This window comes from Crocodylus siamensis, chromosome 11 (assembly GCF_052110815.1).
Source record: "Crocodylus siamensis isolate JL-2025a chromosome 11, ASM5211081v1, whole genome shotgun sequence".
NCBI classification, from domain to species: Eukaryota; Metazoa; Chordata; order Crocodylia; family Crocodylidae; genus Crocodylus; species Crocodylus siamensis.
Window position 1 is genome coordinate 48,993,813 of NC_143405.1, and position 23,941 is coordinate 49,017,753.

Here is a 23,941-nt window from a genome sequence, read left to right on the forward strand (position 1 = left end):
CGCACACATGCACACCCACCTTCTAGTCACTATTCATTACCTCCTTAACCCACCAAAGGAAAACCCGTACACCCATTACAATATACGCACGAGAAGCAAGGTTGTTTCAGCTGCCAGACTCAGCCCTGCTGGTATAATCTCAGTGGTAGGCTTTGCCACTGGGTGCCTCAGTAGCAACCAGACTATCCCAGGGGCTGATTTCCCCACCTCAGCATAGTTGCCCGATGGCTGATTAGCAAGGAGCTATTTAAACAGCAGCAGCAGCACTGCAGCAGCTCTCAGCCGGAGAAGGCGGATTTACAGCAGTTCTCTCTCCACACTGAGAGTGCACTGATCGGGAATATAAATACTGCTAATCCCTTGCGTTAATACTGGTGGCTTTGATCGCCCTTTCCCCATTATCACCCCCTTGCTGTTAATGAAAGTGATAGCCATGGGGGAGAGGAGAGGGGGACCAGCCTAATCAGTTTGCTGTTGGAAATACTGTAACTAGACTGACAGGTCTGGAGATTACGGAGCTGAGGAAACCCCAGAGAGACAGTGTTAAATAAGCACTTTTATTTATTCTGTGCACAAAAAGGAGCCCAAAGCAGCCTAGGCTCAGCCCTGGCACGCTGCTGGGGGACTGGAGATCAAGGTCCCAGCACCGTCTCCTCTAGAGTAGCTGCTCCCAGGTCTGTTCCACAAACAGCGGGCCAGACGTCCTCCTAGTTCGCCTGAGGCAGAGGTGAGGGGGATCTGTGTCCTGCACACTACAGTACGTTGGATGAGGCCACAGACATGCCAGCACAGCCGCGGGATGGTGCGTTTGTTGCCATCCCCTTGGATAGTGCAGTGTGAGGTGGCAATCTAAATGCTGCACAGTCTCTGAGCACTCTACTTGCTCCCAGCCACAGCAGATTTTGGGTCTTACAAGGGTTGTGGGGCACTTCTGATGGCCTGCCCAGTCAGCTGCTTTCCAACAATGGCTGTAGTTCCCATGCTCTGCTGCCTCCATTTATTTTCTTCTTTCATAGTTAGTAGGGCTGGAAGGGACCATAGCAGATCATCAAGCCCGACCCCCTGCCATGGCAGGAAACAGTATGGGGCCCAACGACCCCAGCAAGGTGATTGTCTAGCCTTGTCTTCAAGACCCCCAGGATAGGAGCCAGCACCACTTCGCTTGGAAGTTGGTTCCAGATCCTAGCCGCCCTGACCGTGAAGTAGTGTCTGATCTGAATCTACCCTCTGCCAGCTTGTGACTGCTATTTCTAGTCACTCCTGTAGTGCTTGGGGGAACAGGGACTCCCCCAGTGCCTGCTGGTCCCCTTTGACTAGTTTGTAACAGGCCACTAGATCCCCCCTCAGCCTTCTCACAGTCCTGTGGCCTCTCCTCATAGGGCCTGCCCTGCTGCCCCCGATCATGTGAGTGGCCTCCTCTGGACCCTCTCCATGTTGTCCACATCCCCCTTGAAGTGTGGCGCCCAGAACTGGATGCAGTACTCCAGCTGCATCCTGACCAGTGTCGCATAGAGGGGGAGGATCACCTCCTTGGACCTGCTTAAGACGCATCTGTGGATGCACGACAAGGTGCGGTTGGCCGTCCTGACTGCCTCCCCACACTGCCGGCCCACATTCATCTTGGCATCAATGATGACTCCAAGATCCTTTTCTGCCTCTGCACTGACGAGAAGGGAGTTCCCCAGCCTGCAGGTATGGTGCTGGTTCTTCCTCCCCAGATGCATCACCTTGCACTTGTCGGTGTTGAATCTCATCCTATTCTCATCCGCCCACTCCTGTAACCTGTCTAGGTCCGATTTGTAGCCTATTCCTCTCTTCGAGCGTCCCTACATCCCCCCACATCTTAGTGTCATCAGCAAATTTGAACAGGGTGCTTTTTACCCCCTGGTCCAAGTCACTGATGAAGATGTTGAACAGTGCGGGCCTGAGGACCGAGCCCTGGGGGACCCCACTGCCCACATCTCTCCAGGTCGAAAATGACCTGTCCACCACCACTCTCTGGGTGCGGCCCTCCAGACAGTTGGCGACCCATCTGACTGTGCAGGTGTCGACACCAGTCTCCCAGTTTTTTAATGAGAATGGGGTAGAGACAGTGTTGAAGCCTTCTGAAAGTCCAGGAAGACTATGCCCACTGCTACCCCTGCATCTAAGGATTTGGTGACCTGGTCGTAGAAGGCCACCAGGTTGGTCTGACAGGACCTGCTGCTAATGAGCCCGTGTTGGTTGCCCCTAAGCATTATGTCCCCCACTGGCCCCTCATGGACATGTGCCAGGATAATTCTCTCAGAAAGCTTACCCAGGATCAAGGTAAGACTAACTGGCCTATAGTTTCCCGGGTCCTCCTTCTTCCCTTTTTTGAAGATGGGAACCACGTTGGCCCTCTTCCGGTCCTCTGGCACCACACCAGAGCACCACGAGTGCTCGTACAGCCGTGCCAGGGGTCCCACAATGACCGCAGCTAATTCCCTCAGTGCTCGGGGGTGGAGATTGTCCGGACCAGCTGATTTAAATACATCCAGTCCTTCCAGAAGTTCCCTGACTAGGTCCTCACTGACCCTTGGCTTAGGTGCACCTCCACTGGGGCCTGAAGGGGTCCCGGTGGGGGGGCTGATCTGGTCACTGCTTAGGAAAACGGAGGCAAAGAAGTCGTTAAATAGGTTAGCTTTGCTGTCTGGTGTGACGACCAAATTTCCTAGCGTGTCTTGCAGGGGCCCCACGTTACCCAGAACCTTCTTTTTACTCCCTATGTATTTAAAAAAGGACTTCTTGTTGTCCTTGATCTGGGAAGCTAGTCCCAGTCCCATCTCTGCCTTGGTCTTCCTGACTGCCCCCCTGCATCCCCGAGCAGCTGCAGTATAGTCCTCCCTGGTGATGGCCCCTCCCTGCCATTGGGTGTGCGCCTCCCTTTTAGCTAGGAGACATTCCCGGATGCTTTTGGTGAGCCATGGGGGCTTTTGTGCCCTTCTGCTGCCTTTGATCCATGTTGGATTACCTCCCTTTAGACTTGGAGGATCGTCTCCTTAAGGAGCGACCACTCTTCTTGGACACCTGGCTCCCCTCCCCCCCGGGACCTCAGTGCTTCCCCGACTATTCTCCTTAACCCTCCTGAAATCCAGGGCTGCTGCCTTGCTGCAGGCCTTTGCCACCTTGTGCTGGATGGTGAATTCCAGCAGGCGATGATCGCTGTCACACAGGTGGTTGAGCACCTGCAGCCCCTCACCAAGTCATAGCCCGTGGCCAGCACGAGGTCCAACAAGGCGTCTCTCCTGGTGGGGCTGTGCACCTCCTGGGTTAGATGGAGGTCCTGCATTTTGGCTAGGAACCTACGTGAGTGGTCAGACCTGGCTGACTGCTCTTGCCAGCAGATGTCTGGAAAGTTCAGGTCACCCATGATGACCACATCCTTTGACTTAACTACCTCTGTGGGCTGACTTAAGAATTCCTGGTCTAGCTCTTCCCCTTGGTTGGGTGGTCTGTAGTAGACCCCCACCATTAAATCTCTTTCCCCTCGACTGCGTTGTATTCTAACCCAGAGCACTTCCATGTGCCCCTCCTCTGACTCTGTGCTACTTGATGAGGATGTGTATTCCTCCTTAATGTAGAGCTCCACACCCCTGCCTTTCCTCCCTGTCCTGTCTCTTCTGTACAGCCTATAGCCCTTGACATTCACCACCCAGTCATGCGTTGGGTCCCACCACGTTTCAGTGAGCCCCACTATGTCTGGGTTGGTGTCAGCTAGCATGACGGTAAGTTCCTCCTGCTTGTTTCCCATACTACGAGCGTTTGTGTAGAGGCATTTGAGGCCTCCTGAGGATGTGTGCACTGGCCCCCTACTCTCAGCATTGCCCTGGCCCCTGTTGCTTGCCTGTGTATATGTTCCACTCATTGGTCTAGGCTGGGGTGTACTTGTGGGTGCTGCTTGGTTTAGTGGTCCAAGTCTTCTTCTTCCCTCGTCTTCCCAGTCCCCTGATGAGCCTAGTTTAAAGCCTGCTGGAGGAGGTCCGCCAACCTAGAAGAGAACACACGCTTACCTTTAGAGAAAAGGTGGAGCCCAACCCATCCGAGCATGTCTCTCGTCGTGATGTGCGGGTCGTTGTCAAGGAAGCCAAAGCCCGCCTCAAGACACCATTCCCAAAGCCACCAGTTGGTCTCTGCAATGCACGTCGCATGCCATCTTCCACATCCACTCGCTGGCAGAACAGAAGAGAAAACCACCTGTGTGCCTATCTCCTTCAGCACGCCCCCCAGAGCACGGTAGTTCATCATCAGGTGATCAGGGCTTCTCCTGGCTGCATCATTAGTACCCACATGGATTAGGACCATGGGGTAGTAATCGGTGGGCTGAATCACGGCCTGGATCATCCCCATCACGTCCTGAATCTTTGCTTCAGGTAGGCAGTAGACCTCGCATGTCGAGGGGTCTTGGCGACAGATGGGGCCCTCTGTACCTCTCAGGATGGAGTCGCCTATGATGATCACTCAATGCTTTCTCCTCCAGGACTGCTTAGCTCCATCGGCCTGTTCAGAGCGTGGAGAGTGTGGACTTGACTTCTCTCTGGTTGCCTCCTCTCCCTCCTCCTCCTCCAGAGTTGCCAGGGCCTCGTACCTGTTCTCCAGCTGGACTGGAGGAGCTGGTACTGCTGTGTTGCGAGCAGCCCTGGTTCTGGAGGTGACCGTCTGCCACTCCGCAGTGGAGGACACCTCCTGGGGTGCTTCTTCCTTGGGTGTGTGGCCCTGCAGGGAAAGGAAATAGCCATCGATTTCTTCCTCTGCCTCCCTGATTCCCCTCAGCCTGCTAACCTCCTCCTTGAGCTCCCTCACCTGCGCCTCCAGGGCCCTAAGGCAGGCGCATGCAGGACAGGTGTGGGGGTCCCCAATCCCTGCCCCCCGGGGCCTTGCTGGCAACCCCTGCAGGCCAGAGGGTGGGGGGATGCCAGCTCCCCCATTGGCTCTGTCTGGGTGGAGGCCTCAGACAAGCCCCAGGTAGGCTGCACCCCCTGGGCAGAGCCCTGGCAGCACTCCGCGTTGACACCATTGTAGGAGCTGCTGTCTGTTTATAGCTTAGTGCAGCGCCTTTGACCTGCCCTAGCAGGAGTCTCCCTCCTGGCCCTTCCTGCTCGCCTGTTCATGCAGCGTGGCTTGGGAGCACTGCTCCCTACCTGCTCAGCTAAGAGGGATCTGGGGGGCTTTCCCTCCTGGCTTACAAAGGAACTGAGCTGCCAGGTCTCTGCACCTGTGGCCCAGGTACTCCTGGAGCCTGCATAGAGCCAGCGCTGGAAAGTGGGTCTGTGATCGATTGATTCTTAAAGACAGAATGCCTGAAAATCCTTGCCCTGGGCCTCAAGGGGAAAAGACAGCTTTAGTCTTTTACAGGTAGCAGCTTGGACAGTGCCTGTGGGGAAGGAATGACCAGCTCTTCCTAGGGGAGAGGGCTTGGGTGGGATAAGGAGAAACAACAGAGATTCTGTATACTTTGCAGGTCCTTTCTTTGATGGGGAAGGAGAAAAGTAATCTCCTTGTTATTATGTTGCTCTCCTTTGATTGCTCAATTATATCCTACCCATGCCCAGGAAACTTGGGGATTTATCACATTGGTTTTGCCTTTAGGAGGCAGCCAACTTGTGTGCTGGAATCTAAACTCTCCCTTGCATAAAACAAATCAAGCTTTGTGCCTTTATATTGAAAAGATCAGTGTGACTTGGGAGTAACCAGTGCACCAAGACCTGTCTAAGTTGGCAGGGAGCCTAAAGCAATAACTTTGTTAAGAAGCTTGAATGGCTCTGATTGCATCCCTGGCTGGTTAACTCTGAAAGCTAATGCTGGTGGCTGAAGTATCAAACATGATTATTTATTTTAGTTTGGATCTAAGCAGATCAGATAAAACAGGCACAAAGATAAGAAGAATATCTTACAGGTGACATCTTATTCTGGCCATTGGGGTAGATGGAGCTTGGGTTGTGAGAATACCTACAAGGTCTTTTCTCAGGCTGGAAGAGTACCACCATTTCTCTGCTGTTGTCTATTTGCTAAGCACTGCCATTCATTCACAAAGCCAATGATGTAGAAGTGGTTGCAATTGCAGCCTTCTCTATTCTGTCTCAGCCCTAGGTACAAGGAATCACATTATGGCTCAGCAGTAAGGCTCACTGTCTATGCCCCCTGTTAATTCAGCCGGGTGCCAAAAAGGGAGTCAGTTGGTGGGCCTCTGCTTTTCTCTCAGTCACCTTCCCACTCTCCACCCAGAATGGGGTGGAGATCCACCAGTTCACTTCACACAGGTCTCCAAATGCCATCAGACAGTGGGAATTTTCAGGCACAGCTGATCTGGGCTGGATTCAAGCCAGACAGAGATGAGTTTCCATAATCACATTACCATGCCTCGAGTGAAACAGTCCTTTAGTCTGAGGAAACCATATCGCTGTCTGCATATCTGCCTCCGCTTTTCTTATATACCCATCACTGCAGGGTCGAAGTGCCAGCTGAGATTTGCTCAGTGTCTATGTTCCTGACTAGTGTGTGGCCTGAGAAGGTTCCTTCCTAGGGTTCTCCTCTGTCTTCTCATCTTCCCATCCTGCAGCTTGCCACAAGCCTTCAGCCTCTGCAGGGAAAGGCTGAGGGTCTCAGGTTCCTCTTAACTGAGAAAAGGAAGTTTCAGGAGATGCACAAAGTTCTGGACAGGGCAGGAAGGTCTTTTTTTTACGCAGCAGCTGGTTGGAGAGAGCAAGAGAGCAGGGTCTGCCTGAACCTTCGATAATTAAACTCTCAATTGCTGAAGAGCTGCCTGCCTGCCTGGCAGATAAATGCTGTTTCCCTTGAATTAGTGTGGAGCCAAAGTGACATCCAATGGCTGGTTAGGCTCATCAAACTGGCTGTTCTCTTAGGCTATCCCAAGGGACACAGCCCAGGAGGCTGTTTGCCAATGGAAAGGTGAGTAAGAATTCAAGGCACGTAGCGCCCTGCTGAATTTATCACATCTGCAGTTCAGGTAGTTTTAGACTTCCTGATGTCATAATACTCCTTTATACAGAGCTTTCAGGGAAGGCTCCCAAAAATGCATTAGATGGAGATGTAATAAGACAGGTACTGTATATTAAACAGATGCTGCCAGCTCTGATTCAGCCCCAAATTTAGGGTTGATGTGAACGAGCTGTTACAAAGCCTGACACCAGCAGAAACATTCCTGCTCTTTTGCAGACAAAAAAAAGTAAAAATTCTGGTGGAACCGCTTGTCTATAAATGAAGGGCCGCTCACCTGCAGTGTTTGCAACCCCAGCGATAGCAATGACAACCTGAGAAGCAGACAGATGATAAACATAGGTTAAGCACCGACTCCCAGTGCGTGAGTGGAGAGAAATGGAACATGCAGAAATCCTAAAGAGCTGATTGCATTATCATTTCCACTCCCTCCCCACCCCTCTTTAATTGTCTCAGCTGTTATTGGACTCATATCCGTGGAAATAGGTTTGTGAAGTTAAAACTGACATGGTCCCCCAAATGGTTCAGTAAGCAGCATGACATTGATTTATTATTGAATGAATATTACTTCTGTATTACTATACTGGTGTGCCAGCAGGAGGCAGGCCTTTTGCGGGGTGTTTCAGGAAGGTCCTTGCTCTCTAAGGGCATGTCCACACCTGCTTTGCTTTCCCAGTGCTCCTGAGAGCTCTGCCAAGAAGTACCTCCCTCCTCCCTGCCCCAGATGTCCCAAACCTAGAAACAAAGTGGTGAAGTTGCCCTCAGAGAGCTCCCACATCCACCGGTGTTTTCAAGCTCTGCCTTGAGGGCAGCAATGCAAGGGGTGGCCTCTAAGTGGCTTTAATACTTTCTTCTTGGATTTGTTGGCTGCAGCGCGGGAGTGGGAAGGTGGATGCATAGGAGCACTACAGAAGTGGCATAGGCACAGTCTAAAGGGCTGCAGTATGCAGACAGAAAGAGCTAGATGGAAAGGGGACAAGGCACCTCGCAATATTGACCTGGAAACCCTGCTAGCTACCTTCGCCATACTGATGGCAACAGGTTAGATTGTACCCCTGTCTCACTCAGCCACTTTGGGAGATAGTAGGAAGTTCAACAAGGAGGCTTCTCTTTTGTGTCATACCATTGTGATACTGCTCAAGTAACATCTCCCCCAAAACCTGGGGCAAGAGGAGATGGCTATGGAAGTAGGTGGAGATCAGGCTTGTCCCACCCTGCATGTTTGCCAAAGTTGGCAGGCCACGTATATGAGGGGGCTGCGCCACCATTCTTGAAAGGGGTGTCTCAAATTATTCGCCCCCAGTACAAATGAAGAGTCACCAAGGTTTGGCCTCTCTGAATCAGAAACACCTTCTTCAGAGGTGGTTCAGGGACACATCCTCCTCAGTGCAGCATTGTGGATCAAAGCAATTGTGCAGACTACAGGGCTGACTGGGGAGTGGTGCTGAGGATGGTAGGTTTTACAGACTGATTAGAATTAACAGCTGGTGATAAATCGTGCCAATGGATGGAGTTTTAAGGAGGGTTTGGAAGAAGGTGGGGAAAACCTACATGGCACACTAGAAGAGGGAGACATGAACACATATAGAGGGTCACAGATGGGAGGACAACATATGCTCAGACACGTCTGGAGTTGGCACTGGGGGTGGAACAGAAGGAGATGGGAGCTGAGCTGTCCCCATGTCCAGCTTTGAAAGGAAGGAAGAAAAATTTGGCTTTGATGTGAAGCAAGGAAGGAAGCTGTTTTGGCTGCAAGGAAGATAGCTCAACTCTGTCATTGTTGAACATCAACAAACAGGTGCTGAATAATCAGCTTGTATTTAAATATTTAATATAAATAAATCAGCCCGGAGTGTACATGAGCAATGCCTGATGCATGTTTGCCAGCAACATTGGTGTGCTCATAGCCGCGTGTCCCTGTCATAGCCCAACCCTGTGTGCACAGCACAGGCACAGATCAAGGAGGCACAAAAAGCTGGGGGAGGGAGTGGGGAGTAGGGCATGCTTTATAAAATATGGTCCAAGCCTTTCAGCTGAAAGGGCCAGCATTGCTATCTTCCATGCTTTGAAAACAATACTCTGCTTCTGCCTTTTCATACTGAGATTGGATGAGACTGGCTAATGAAACAGATTTGCTTTATCAAGAGGTTTTTTTGCATTCTGGGTGTGCAATGTGCTGATTTGTATGAGGGCTCTAAGAGTCGAGTTGGGCATGCAGAGTTCCCTACTCCTGGGCCATGGCCCGGTACCAGCCCGCAAAGGGTTGGCTGTGTGGCGGGCCAGTAGGGGGCGCTCCTGCATTGAGCCACCCACCTCCCTGCACCCGACCACCTTCCAGGCTCCAAATGCCTCCCTAGGGGCGCCTTATGGTTGGTCGATCCCTCTCCCGGAGCACACTCACTAGTCTGGGGGTAACGTCCCTGCCACCACCCCGAGAAGGGACTGTCTCGGTCCTGTGTCCTCGGGGAAACACAGGCCTAATAGTCCGATGGGTACTCGACCCAGTACAGGCACTTGGGGCACTTCCCCAAGTCAAGGGGCAAGAAGTAAAGTCTCCCTTAGTCCACAGACCTAAGGGGTCTCTTAGGCATAATTTAGACCCACCCCTCAATAAGTCTCCCACACCAGTCAAAAAGGAGAACTTTATTGATTACAAGGGGTAGGGTAAACTAGGGTACAGGATTGAGCAATATCTTAGAAATCCTAAAGACCAAACAGTGTGGCTGAGGTAGCCTTTTGATTACGCATCTGTGTTACTGCCAGCTAGATATCTAACCAGATCTCGAGTAGCTTACTCACAAGCATCTTCCAGAGTCCTCCAGTTTCCCCTCTGGAGTCTGGGGGTGAGAGAGAGCTAGGTCCAGATGGTAAGGCTTCTCTGTCTCCCCTACTTTGCTGCTGCTTCACCTCATGGCTGAAGAGAGCGAGCCTCCTCCCCCCACCAACCTATATAGCCCCTGTGACCTCATTCACCTGGTCCAGTGGAAGTCAGCCCCAGTTGGCTGTCAGCCAACCAATTTGAAATACATCACCTGTTATTGGGCAGATTCCAGCTCCCCAGGTAGAAATCCCTCACCCAGGTGGCTGATGCCAGTCATGTAGACAGAGGGAGCAGGTTTCCCCCCCACTCAGGAATGCAGCCAGCTCAGGTTACCTAAATAGGCCGAGGGTGCGGTCCCCTGTGTGCTGGGCCCACCCTAGTCAAATGGTTGCAACTCAGAGATTTTAGTCACAGTGTCACAGGGCAGAGATTTTGGGGAGAAACAAGGTGGCTTTCTGCCACAGGCTGCTGGACTGGAAGTCCAGAAGTGACCAATGCATACAGCATGCTGGTCCATCCGTAGTTTGCCAGGCCATGGTTTGCCTGTCCACGGTCACTTCTGGTCTGCGGTTTGCTGGCCTGAAGTCTAAAAAGGTTGGGAACAACTGAGCTAGAGCACAGTTGCTCGTGACTGCCAGAACTTGCGAAATACTGCATTGATGGATGCTCCCAGCATTGGCTTTTTCATTTGCTTTGATGCATAGCAGAAGCATACCGTGAATCTGAGTCTGGAGTTTGACTTTGGATTTCTTGTTTAAGTCTGTGGATCAAAAACTTGTTTTGCAAAGCTGCTTCCTCTGGATGAGTCCTCCGCTTGGACTGTGGGGTGAGTTGAGCCAAAGGTCATTTTGTTTTTATTGTCTTTGCTGTCATCAGAGGTGGGTTTCCCAGTCTTTGACAGGTCGTTTGGGCCACAGGTAAATTAAATGGTGCTTCCATGAGTCATAATGTTAAGGCAGCTGTAGTCTGGCTGACCTGCATTTGTGTTAAAAAACAGAGCTGAGCCTGCACCATCCTTGAAGAATGGAGGGAGTTTAGGTTTCTGGAGCTTTCCTTTGCTAAATGGTAGGGCTGTGCAAAATTTCACCACCAGTTTTGTTTTGATACTGTTTTGACTTGTTTTGAGAATGAAACAGTAAAATCAAAATGAAACAGCCTCAAAACAAAATGTTTTGCCGTTTTGACGCTGTTTCAACATTTCACCCATAAACTATAATGGAAGGATGAAACAGCTAATAACTTTGTCATTTCTGGCGTGATTTAGATGAAACTTGTGTAAATGGTAGCCCCTTTCTGAGGGCCTGAAGCCTGCCAAGTTTCAAGGAGATAGGTGCAGGAGGGTTGGGGAACCTGCACCCCGAAGTGTTGAAAGCAAAACTTATGTCACATGTATGGGTTAAGCCATAGTGAGGTCACAACTGCAGGGGTAGTAGCCCCTGTGGAGGCCATAAAGCCTGCCAGGTTTCAGGGAGATCAGTACGGGGTTTGGACAAGCAAAACTCGTGACACGGGTGACTGTGTGTATCAAGGCGCAACAGGGTGAAAGCTGCAGGGATGGTAGGCCCTACTGGGACCACAAAGCCTTCCAGCTGTCGAGGAGATCGGTGCAGGGCTTCTGGGTTCTGGGGCCCTGCACCTCTGGCTGCTGACAGGCAAAACTCATGACATGGGTGCTTGTGCAACTGTGTCTGTCTTGGGGCACAGGGGGGGTGAAAACTGCAGGCCTGCTAGGTCCTGCTGTGGCCAGGAAGCCTGCCATAGTACCTCACAGTTGTTTAATGTGAAATGGATGTAAAATTACTCCATTTTACAGGTGATTAGCTGAGGCTCAGGGAGGCTAAGGAACCTGCCCACGCTTGCTCTGGAAGTCTCTGGAAGAACTGTTTCAAAGCCACATCTCCTAAGACATAGGCTCCAGCCACTTATAGATTCATCGACTGTGAGGCCGGAAGGGACCTTGGAAGATCATCAGGTCCATCCCCCTGCACCAAGCAGGAAAGATAACTGGGGGTCAGGTGGCCCCAGCAAGGTGACTGTCCAGTCTTCTCTTGAAGATCTCCAGGGTAGGTGATTGCACCACCTCTGGAGGGAGCTTATTCCACAGCCTGGACACCCCAGCTGTGATTTAGTTTTTCCTAATGTTGAGCCTGAAACGATCTTCCAGGATTTTGTGACCATTACTCCTGGTTTTCCCCAAGGGTGCCCTGATGAACAGTTGTTCACCAAGCACTGAGCCTGAGATGTACAGACACTTAACTCCACAGATGTTAATGACCTTTTTTCCTTTTTAGTCATCTTTATGTTCCACTAATCAAGCTCTTCTTTGTTCTGCAATTCTGCTGTCTATTAGCTGCTCCTGGTAATGAAGCTCCTATTGCACAGCCCTGCAGATTGTTTTTTTAACGCATTCCAGTTATGTTATACTTGTTTTTGCTTTAATCTTAAACTGAATAATGCAACCTTGGGCCCATACCATATTAGTAGATCTTATAATTGATTTTTACCTGGACAAAAAATGTGTTGTTTTATATGTGATGAAGATGTACCTCATCCGCTGCACCTGTCTTTTCAAAATCCTAGATCTGCCCATGGACCTGTGCAGTCAGCCCCTTACATAGCAACAGTTCCTGTACTCATCTGAGAAAACCACCTTAACTCTTCTCCTCCCGATAACCTTTTCCCAAGTGTGAAAAATCCTGAAAGCTTTGAACATTATGCCAAATGGTATTCAGACTTGGAACCAACCTATTGCAACCCTGGGGGTACATGGGACTGAGGAGGAAATCTTGTGCTCTTCCAGTTGGCTATCCCAGCTTCCACTTGGGTTTGTAAACAACTAATGTAGAGATAGCTAAGGAAGTGATAAAAGTGGATTTAAGCCGGAATTTGACTGTTTTTTTTCCTCCAAACCACAAGGAGCTTTCAAGGGGCTTGCTTGAGATTATGGACCCATGTACAAAAAGAGGGGGGTTCTTCAGGAATTCCAGATGGATTATGGCCCAGCAAGACAGGGAAATTCAGCTCCTCTACAACCGGGGTTGGCAAAGTCTAACCTGCCAAGTGATATCATTCAGCTCATGAAGCTGGGATGTTAGCAGGAATTTGGTGGCAGGATGGAGTGGTTGATGGGCAGAGAGACTGGTGTGGGGGAGTATCAGCCAGCTTCAAAGCAAGCTACACCAACTTGGGCCACCACTTCTAAAAGGTTGCTGACCTCTGCCCTACCTAATACTCTTACTTGGACTCTTTCCCATCTGCAGGGGATAGAGAGACTTCCCATGGGCCATTGTACTCAAAAACCTATAAAACTACAGTTAAAACCATTTCTATTGCTTTATCTGCTCTGTGCTCAAACTGCATATTAAATGCACATGCCTGCACAAACCTATACTCTGTCACTACAGATATACAATGTGTATAAAATGCATTCCTGTATTTATTCTTAGGTACATGCCCATTTATCACAGAGGCGATATCTGTTGGCATCAATATAATAAAGGGTCTCTCACAGCCTTCCTGTGAGAAGCCCTTATTCCCAGGGGTTTGTAACAGTGGCATGAACACAACGACAAGTCATTGTGGGATGATGTTGCACTGGGGGCCAATAATTTTGCCAATGCTAACGGTTCTGTGAGTGTAGGCTGTGAGAGATGGGACAAACACGGCAAGCCTCCAAACTTCAGGACTTCCACTGGTAGCTTTGGAAAAAGTTATGAATTCAGCATCACAGCCCACCAATCACCTCTGTTTTATATGTGATGAAAGGAGGATGCAGAGTGATGAAGAAACATTGCCAGTCACTTGTTTTATGACCATGGGAGGGCTGGGAATGGAACCCACATATCTTCATCCTCAGCCCATTCCTCAAACAACACCTAGACTAAACAGGATCATGTATTAAGTCCCTGCTCATTACTGCTCATTTGGAAGTGTCACTTTGTTGTATAAGTGAAATGCACTGGCCCAGGTGTATCCCTGGTGGAATTCAAGTGAAGTCAGTGGAATGACACATGTGGGATTCATTTGGTCCCATAAGTTAACTTGATTCAAGAGCATGCATCCTTCATTTCAGCTGAGGAAGGGCTTATGGGATCCCAGTCTGCTACCTTGCAGTTATTGTGAACTAAAAGTGTCAGTGGAGGGAGTTGGTGCAGTGTAAGCATGGACGTGGATTTACTGGGCACTAGCTAATCCACACTAACTTTTACACATAGACATATCCTCAGATGCCAGCACCTTGGCTCAGCTGTGCTGAAATTTGTTATCATTCACCAGCTTTGGAAATGATCCTAGGTCAGTTACAATTTTGTGTCAAAAACATGCAAAACTCCTGTGTTCCCACATCCAGGAGGATGTCTGTCAGCCATTTGTTACCTGAGTTCACAACTTGGGAGTCTGTTTGGATTCCCTTTGCTGGCCTGACAGTGAGATATTGGCTGTAGCCAGTGTTTCTTTGTTTTATTTATGCCTGGCCGGGAGGGTCTGACACGTTCTTTCTGATTCACCAGTGTTTGGCCAAACACTGGGTCTTTGTAAAAACATTCACTAATCTCAAAGCTTCATAAATATTAACTCAGATGGCTATTGGAGAAGGAGGAAGTGTGCTGTTCTCCAGCATTAGGTATTCTCCAGCAGTAGGAAGGACTGTGCCAGGGCTATTTTATCGTTGCAAAGTCAATCTATCATCATCTCAGTGGTAACTGAGGGGATCTTTATACCACCTTCACAGCACTCTAGAGAGGGCTACCAACAAGCACAGCTGGCCTACACCTGCCTTTGCTCTGTACATGCCAAACCTGGTCTAGTGTATGTGGAGCAGGAGTGTGTGGGTTGAATGTGTTAATTGGCAATAACCTCAGCAGCACTGTTCAGGGTATAGGCACACCCAGAGTACTTTACAATTCCCCTGGTGGGGTGGTAGAGCAGTGGTATCTTGCTCCCATTTTATTGCTGGGGAACAGAAGCATTGAGGCACTAAGTATCTTGCCCAAAGTCACACTGGAAGTCAGTGGCAGAATGGGGCCTTGGACCCAGCTCTCCCAAGGCCATGACTACTGTTCCTCCTTTAAAGCCATACACCTGGGGTATCCATCTCCAGGAAGATCTGTGTCTGAAGAGCTCTATATATGGTACTGAGCTGACCTAGTGACTCCCAAGTCACCTTTCTGTTCAGTTGCCTGCATGGGGTCATGACCAAAATAGAATGGTAAACCCTTGCTGAAAGAACAGTGTCTTAGGGCCATGGCAGCTGGAAGAAGAGTCCCAAGGATGTACAGGAACCTCTAAGCCATCTTTATGCCATACCCTAGCTGTGCGGAGGGACCAAAGAATCACCAGCTGGCCTTGGTGATTAAATGTACCCTATAAGGAACAAAGAGCAAAGAGTCACAAAGCATGGTCAACCATCAGCTGCAGATGGTTTTTCCAGATGGCTCTGAAAACTCTTATGTGGGGCAGAGATGGCTGGAACGCAGGGCTGGGGTGAGAGCAACTCGCAGAAGGGGAAAAAAGAAGGGGAATCTTCTCTAAGGTTTACGTACAAAGGATAATTCCATCAGCTCTATTGGGAACATGAGGGAGGTGTTTTTAAAGACTCAGGTTAAATAGGGCTCAGCTACCCCCTGACTTGTGCACCCAAGAAGCTGTTCCGGTAGCAAACTAATAATAAAAGCATCCCCAAAAGGCAGCAATCGCGAGAGGGAGAAATGGCAAACTAATCCCACTCTCCACTCCTTCCCCAGTGCCGGTGTCGGAGATGTCATCCCTGTCTGAAAGCTTAGCCCGCTTCTCGTGGAAGGAGAATGGCAGTCAGTGTATCTTTATCACGCTTTCTTTCATGCTCCACTGAGCTCTCTACCCTCTGCAGCAACAGCAATAGTCAGAGATGCCAACCTGTCTCAAAGCGAGCGGTAAGGTTTGGGCTGATGCCTCAGTTGATTCATTGAAGACCCCTTGGGTATTTTTCTAGAGTTGCCTGCTGGTTATTTTTCTTCCCACCCCAGCCTGGTGCAGAGACATCTGACAGCTGGTGCCTTTTGTGCACTGAAAGGTCATGTTTTGGGGGGGGTGGGGGTGGTGTTTGTGTGTGTTGGGGAGGGGGTGCAGGGAGGGAGAGATGTATCGGATTCAGTCATTTTCTCTAGTTTATAAGGAACTTAAGGCTTTTATCTATTTCCTGCAGTTTCAGCCTCTGTGTCCTGAGCCTGGAGGAAAAGACTGGAAATCACAGAGTGCCGTCAAAGGGGAAGGATCAGTCCCATATCACAGTGAGAATACCTAGCGGGGGGAATGGAACCGCAAGACATCACATATATAGGCTCTGGCACATCTGACAGTGCTAATATTGCACAGCACCCATGGTAGTCTTAAAAGGATCTCACGGCACCCCAGGGTGCTGCTACAACCCAGTTGAGAATCACTGGTCTAAATATTCTAGGACAGGATGTTCTCAGATACTGGTCCTCGACTCAGATAACCTGTTCCCTTTAGGACTCAACACTGCTTGTGGCCACAGGAAATTACAATGTTAAAGCTGAGGGTGACAGGGATGATGTCCCCCCATTGCATGTTGCTTGCCTATTGCCACCCAGGGGCCAGTGAAGTTTGGGGACCTCAGTCTACAACACTTATAAACTGTGGACCTATGGACACAGTAACATAGGAGAGAATAGAAAGGCAGGGAGTCAACACCAGGACAGAGGGATATTATTCCCAGGTTTGTTCCCTATTAGCAAGCTTACGGCTGAAGATGACAATATACAACATCAAAAAACAGGCTTCAGGGGGGTTGTTATATATACTGTATATAATTTATAGTTGTGTGTGTATATGTGTATGTGTCTGTATGTGTATAAAACTACCTGGAGCCTGTTTTGCCTTTATTGTGGTGCATGTCTTCAAAACTATTTTACAGGATCCAGTTCTTGGAAGGGATGAGCACTGAGCACCATTCTCAGCCAGCTCCTATTCAGCCCCCTGTCCTGGCCCAGTACAAAAGATGATACAACAGTGAAACCAGGCGTATCTCTTATTGACCCTTCACTTGGACGGATACTTAAGGAGAGTAGCACGTAAGACTGTACAGACACTAAAGTAATTTATCCTCACAATGTCTATGTGAGGCACTTGACATTGATCCCATTTTGCAGATGGTGGCAGAAAAAAATGTTGAGACCGTTTGCAAAGGATTTTGGTTCAGGAGCCATTTTCAGGCTCCTAAGTAAGGGCTGAATTGTGACCTAAAGCTGAGCAGGAGGGGAGTAAGCCGGGAAGCCCCATGCTTGAAAAAGCTTTGTTTCTTTGAGCAGGGGGAGCAGCTGGTAGGCAGAGAGTGGAAGGGGAGGGCAGGGAGTGGGTGGGCTTGTATCTCCCCTAGAGCTCTGACCAGGAGAGCTGAACTAGTCTGAGTGAAGAAATAAACTGTATCCAAGCAAAAACTGCAGTAAGTTCTTCCTCCCTGGCAGTGAGGAGGGAGCTGTGAATGAATAAGAGGGAGTCTTTGACCAGCACTTCTTTTCCAGGGATTTTCCTATGGCAGAGCATATCCATGCCCCCTGCACAGATACGAATCGAGATCCACTTACCTACAGGTCAGAACCTCGCCTTCTAGATCCATGAGAATTTTTCCATTGGCTGCCATTGTTTCCGCACAGGCTGAAGTCAACTGTGCCCATTCAGCATGCCCCTGGAAACCCTACCATTTGTTTAGGCGTTTAGATATGGTTTTGTGGGCCTAACTTTAAGCACCCAGGTTTGGGCCTTTTAAACTTTGGCATTTTTCTTGGATCACACACTGAGGTAGTGCCACAATCAGGGCCAGTGCATGAGAGTTTCTGGCTTCAAATCTTTTGTTCAGATCACTTGTGCTTGCTTCTCTTTCTGCCTTTCCATGTGGATGAGTCCCTGACAACTGAAGGGGGAGTAATTAGAAATTTTTTTTAAAGTGTGCTTCTTTTTCCAACTTTGATCTCCCCCATTTCTGCCTTAGACACCTTCCTGGAGTCCCAGCAGTCCATGGTTCCAGCATGAGCCAAACATTTAACAGAGAAAACCAACGAACCGAGTTCATTATGCGCAATACAAAATGCACCCAAAAAATAAGGCAATGGAAAAGTAGCATTGACAGAGACGTAGTTGACAAGAGATGCATGCCGAAGACCACGAGAGCACTCGGGAGTTTGTCTGAAAAGTAGTTCATCCCTTCTCAGCCCATTAATAAGTTAATAACTTATCAGAGATTAACTTAACACCTTGAGGCACATAAGACATTGCCTTGTTCTTACATTAGCTTGGCTCTATTGTAATTCCTTTATCTTACCTTTTCTTTCCCCCCTCAGCTATTGCATTCCCACCTGGGGCCATACTAATAGAACAGCATAAGATTCAATTACAAAAGACTACAATAGAGTGCAAAAGTCTCTTCCTGACATGCTGAATCAGTGCTCATAAGTATTAATTATTGAATGGCTATCAGAAATTAAATTTTTAAGTTGCAGGGGAAAAAAAATATATTGTACACAGTTTTGTATGCGCTCTTAATTAGGATGTCCCAGTGACTGGAAGGGGCTGAGGAGAAGGAGAACAAGAGAAAAGAATAAGAGTGAGCGTAAAGAAAAAGAAGAGAACTAACTAGAGAGCATGGGGGCATGTGCATGGAAGGGGGGTACAGTGACAGTATAATGATGGGCTGATTGATGGCTGGCTGGAAACAGGGATTGAAGTCAAAGCCTCTGGTTCCTGAACCTGTATAGCCCTAATCTAAGGGGAAGAGGTTGAATAGGGAATGCAGTAGCAAGCTACAACCATGGTTACATTTCACACAGTTGCCATTAGCAGAAGACAAAGTGCTGTACCGAGTAGATGTGGGTTCATCTTCAGATGACAGCTCCTCAATACAGGACCTCCTGCAAATGGAGGATAAACCTCAGAAGGAAACTAATGGGGCAAGCCAGGCTTTAGCAAGCCTCCCAAATCCCACCTTACTTCAGAGGCAGCAACAAGGTGCAGTATCATCCAAGCCAGTGACTATCTGATCACCAAAGTCGCCCTCTTTCTCCTGTTTTCCTGAGTGGTTCTCATTTTCAGAGCCCTGACACAGGTTGCAAAATGCACAAATGAAATCCAGTCTGGAGGACCTCTCCCCCATACTCTTCCTCCTGTAATGGGGTTTGGGGATGACTGATCCCATGGCAGAAATACTAAGGTGATACTGTCCTTCTCTATTGCAAGGGTTGGCAACACGTGGCCAACAGATGTGGCTCTGTGGATCTGGCTACTCTGTGGATCTTGAGGAATGGCTACTGAGTCATCAAGGCTTTTACCACTAGGTCCCTAGCACAGACCCGAGAGGTAGCATTACCATCTGAGACATGCTTGACATCTTATTGCGGATCTCAGCTCACTGCCCAGCACTCAAGCAGTGCTTTCTCACAGGTGCTACTATTACTATGATGATATCACATTATTACAAGAGCTCCCATCATAGGGGCGTCATCTGCATGTTTTCCATGACATCAACAGGGAGTGACAATTAACTGGCCTCCATATTAGCAGCTCCAGCAGAGAGACCAGAGGTGGAATGGGCCATAAAAGATGCATTTTTACTCTTTTGCCTAGAGGTGGTCAACACAGCAGGGTGTGGAGGCAGACTAGCAAGGGTTGCTTAACTTCCTGTGATCCCCTTTTCATCTATTCCATGGAACAAGAGAAAACTTCAGTTTCTACAGCTGTTATTCCACCAGTCTCCTTTCTCTGACACTAGCTTGCTTAGGGTTAAATCCTTGGGTCCTTGCCCTCTCCCTAGCCTCCTTGAAGGACTAATGAAAAGCTTGGCCAAGACCTTCAGGATTTGACCCTTAAAGAAAAGACAAACATTTTAATGCTCTTGTTTTCCTAGTTATTGGATGCCTGAGTTACCTTAAAAAATATCCATTTATGGAAACCGTGCTTACTTTTTTTTTTGTTTAGGCTAAATCAGTAGTCTGTATTTACACTCCCATTAAGTTATCTGTGCCCTAGAGATTAAATAAGAATTCCTGGATTTCAGAGTGCTTTCAATTATGCTAGACTTCAGTTTCACGATTAGTGGCTGATCTGAGACCATTTAAGTCAATGAGAAATAGGTTATAGACTCAGATAGAAGCAGGACTAGGCCCTTAATTTTCTCCTGATACCAGGCATCACGTGCAGAGCTGAATTACTTGGAGCTTCCACTCCTTCATCACCATGGCCTTTTTCTGAGTGGCACCCATAATGAGGCACTTTCTGGCTGCTCATTTAAAAAGAGCACAGCCCCTGCTGTGAGCAGTTCAGTCCATTTGCATCCTTTTCACCACCTGTGTGTTTGTACCATGCTGGAAAGCTAGGTCTGAGGCCAGGCAAAATGAGGTCAGGAACAGCTAGCACCTGGTGGCCATTTGGAAAATGAGCCGCAATAGTTAGCTGCCAAATAGAGTGATTTGAGTGCTAGGAAGCATCCGCATCTCAGACTCTTGGAAGCCCCAAAGGTGTGGCAATTATTAAGAAAAATCAAATGAGCCTCCAAGAAGCCAGTCACTGAACAAAAGCTCACCTCTCTTCTTCAACCATTTCTTCCTCGGTTTCCCTTCTTGGTCTCTCTCCCGTAACTCATGTTACAAGGCTTTGTGGTTAATTTAGACACATTGTCTGACCAATTGGGAAGCAAGAAATAGCAGGAGCTTGTTTTACAAATAGAAACAATCCTTGTTCATTATCCCTTAATTGAGGCAACAAAAAGGTGCTGGAAAACATCCATCAGATGCACATTCATGTACATCAGCAGACAGGATTGGATTTAGGAACTCACAAAAGGAACATCGAATGTTCCAATCAAGAGTTATACAGACAACAGTGAAACAAAGAATTGGAGACACAAATACATCAGAATTAGCCCAATTACAGATTATATGTTTCTGGAAAACACATTCTCTGGCTCTTTTCCAGGGCTTTTTTTACTCCATGCTCTCTCCTTCTCCCTTTTTTTTATAGTTATGGCACAAAAAGTTGATGTCATTTGTTTCTCCTTCATTAGCTCTTCAGACTCCCACATTGGGTGAAGATGTCAACATCTGAGCTGACTGAAGATGGGATAAAGTGGTTGGGAGGATACAAACGCTGACCCAGGGTTTTAACCCAAATTCGGACCAAGATTGTTTGGAGGAACAAAAAAATGTTTGTTTAATGTTTCTTGCCTGGTATTTTTCATGTTCAGGTGTGTCTGGGATTCTAGGCTTTGGTCTGAAGCAGAAGAGGTGAAACAGTACAACAGAGATTGTTCAAGGGAGGATTTCTAGCTTGAAAGGAGTGGATATTTCAAAGCCACTCAAGCTATGCTTTCCAAAGCTCACTGGGCCCCATTCTGGTCTTATTTGTGCTGTAGCTCCATCAGTTCTCATAGAGTTACTCTGTGCTCCTAACGGTGTATGGAAGACTAGACTCAGCTCTTCAACTTGTTGCTTGTTAAGTATGTCCTGATTCTTGAACTGCTGACTGCACCCACCATCATGAGTTAACAAACTTCAGAACCACATGCTTGTGCTTTCGGATGCAAAAGTAACCACCTTCAGAAATAACATCCCTATATAAGAAAGTGCAGTAGGTCATGAACTGTAATAATTTGTACCACTGCTCTAGAAATTATTATTCCCACTATGTTATCATCTACATTTCTGTGCATCCCTGCACTTGTTGAATGCCTTGTAGTTTTTAATTTATTATTACCTTTGTGTGATAGAGAAGTGTTGTTATCCCCACTGAGATGGGAGGTGAAGTGATTTGCCCAGTCACACAGGCAAGTCTGTGGCAGAGCAGAAACAAGGTCTCACCTCTCCTGAACTTCGTGCTAGCACTGTAATCAAATGGACCATCTTCACACCTCCCTTAACAAAGGTAAGGGCTTGGAGTCTGATCCAAAGCCCATGGAAGTCAAGGGAAAGACTTTCTATAAATTTAATGAATTCTGTATTAGGCCTTTGGTGAGGAAGTTTGTAAGGGGGCTTGACTTCTCACCAATGTCTGAAGGGATCCCTTCATTTTCCATTGCTTGCATTCCTTCTTGAGCAGACCTACCAAGGACATGCTCAGAAATCAGGGTGCTACTACAGTGTGAACACAGAATAGCAGCTCTAGGTAGCAGTGATGCATCTGGCTAATAGACCAGAAAGCTGATTAATTCTCTGCCATATAGCAGAGGTTAGCTCTCAGGAGTCTGTCCTTCTTTGGCCTAACATTAAAAAACCCTCTGGGTTTGTTCTACCCCTTCCTACTGCCATTGTGATCGTTGCCTTTTTTTCTTGCACCTCTCCTTGTTTTGAAATCCCCAATGCCTCCCACAGAAAGTGTTTGCATTGTAACTGGAGTTTGTTGATTTTCTTTAGGTGGCTCAGGGCTGCAGGCATTTCTCATTATTTTTTTATTAGCCAATTTGAATACTCATTTAGCCTCACTAAGCGTGTGATGGTTTTTAATTCTTCCTTCAGAAGTGTTTGCACACAGTCTGTCCTCCCCATTCAACAATACAGGGTGTCGCACAACGCACTTGAGGCTGAAGACGACATCTCACAAACACACCGATCAGTCAGGGCTCGTTTCGTTTACGCAACATGACAAAGGTCTCCCATGGTTTTGTTCCTAACTTATCTGTGCAGCCGGCCAGCCAGAAATTGTTGCAATACAACATACTACAAGACTATTGTATACATTATGCCAGACAAATGGCTTCCCAAAATACATTACAAAATTAAATAATAAAAGGCAGCAAGACAATATGCAGCGTAAATTACTGAAACAGTGGTGTAAAGACATTAAATGAGAAATAAATTAAAGCATCCAGCCATAAGGATAATAATGGTAAAAAAAAAGAAGTAACGATTACAATGGTTATGTGCAGAAGAACAAGTGACCAACAGGGAAATGTGCTCTTGTCAGGAGACTACATATATTCACGACCTGATATAACACATTTCCCCTTTAAGTCAGGGATTCCCAGACAGCTCATACTGGTAGTGACTATTGGTAAGATCTGCCTTCCATTGAAAGTAAATGGTCTTTAGTATCCCGTTATAATGGACTGGCTTTGGCCTGTTTTTGAGAAACACTGAGTGCCTAGATTTATAACAGGGGAAATGAAGATTTCATCAGTTCAGTAGTTGAACAAAATAAATACAAACTGGCTCACGTCAAACTGAAACTGATTTTGCTCCCCCCCACCCCTTGGTGCTCTTATCCAAACAAAACATTTTGAAACACTTCAGTTTGATCCAAAAATTCAGTGTTTTGGTTTGTTCCCCCATAATCTGATGGGTTTAAAAATGCTTCCCCTTTTTTTTAAAAAAAAGGTCAAATTTTAAATTAAAACATGCTGTTTCAAGAATGTAAACAAGTCAAATTGTCAAAGTGTTGTGCTCCAACATGATGTCTGTATTGCACCTACTCTGTGGATAAATAGAAGCCTTCAGTCTCTAGGGCCATCAGTCCCACACTCTCCCACGCACTAAATCCACACACACACACGGAAAGGAACATTTTGCTCCTTCTTCGAGTGTCTTGGGTGTCATTATGTACCAGTTTACAAATGAACGGCCCAAGTGTTGACTAATGCTGCAGCCGGAAGTCAAGGTAAGAGTCCATTTATTTATAGGGCTCTTCAAGGATGAGAAGATGCTGTATTTGTACAATCTTCTGGCACTCGCACAGGCCATGGCCTAACAAACAGTTACCAATCTCATGCTTTTTCAGGACAATACATGATATGCATCCAGTCTAGCGAAGCTCACATGGCAGGAAGGTCAGACTCTGTTGCCAGTTTTTTGCAACCCAGCTCTAAATGTCCAGGGGACTTCTCCCCGCCACAATAGTAGGAACGGCTTGGCCTCTATATGGCCCTAAAAGTTAACAGTCACACAAGTCTGTTTAGGCTCCCAGCCATGGGGATTGGATTCTCCTATTCATTCTACCCCTGAACCTTTCAGGAACTCAGACAAGGTTTGATGTGGGTGTGTAACCAGTGAGATGATTGGCTGTAGAAGTGGGAGAGGAGAGCTCTCTCCCCATTTCATGCTGGTATTTACCTCAAGGTCATGCCCACTCAAGTCCTGGTGATCCCAAGAATAAAAATAGATTGCCAAG

At 47.8% G+C, this 23,941-nt stretch overlaps 1 long non-coding RNA gene across 1 annotated transcript; it reads left to right on the forward strand.

Moving 5' to 3' along the window:
- Positions 1-10,305: 10,305 nt before the first annotated feature.
- LOC149855839 (uncharacterized) lies at positions 10,306-16,407 on the forward strand. Its single transcript, XR_016438577.1, has 3 exons — positions 10,306-10,622; positions 15,538-15,705; positions 15,978-16,407. It is a non-coding gene; the product is annotated as an uncharacterized LOC149855839 (long non-coding RNA).
- The last annotated feature ends 7,534 nt before the right edge of the window (positions 16,408-23,941 follow it).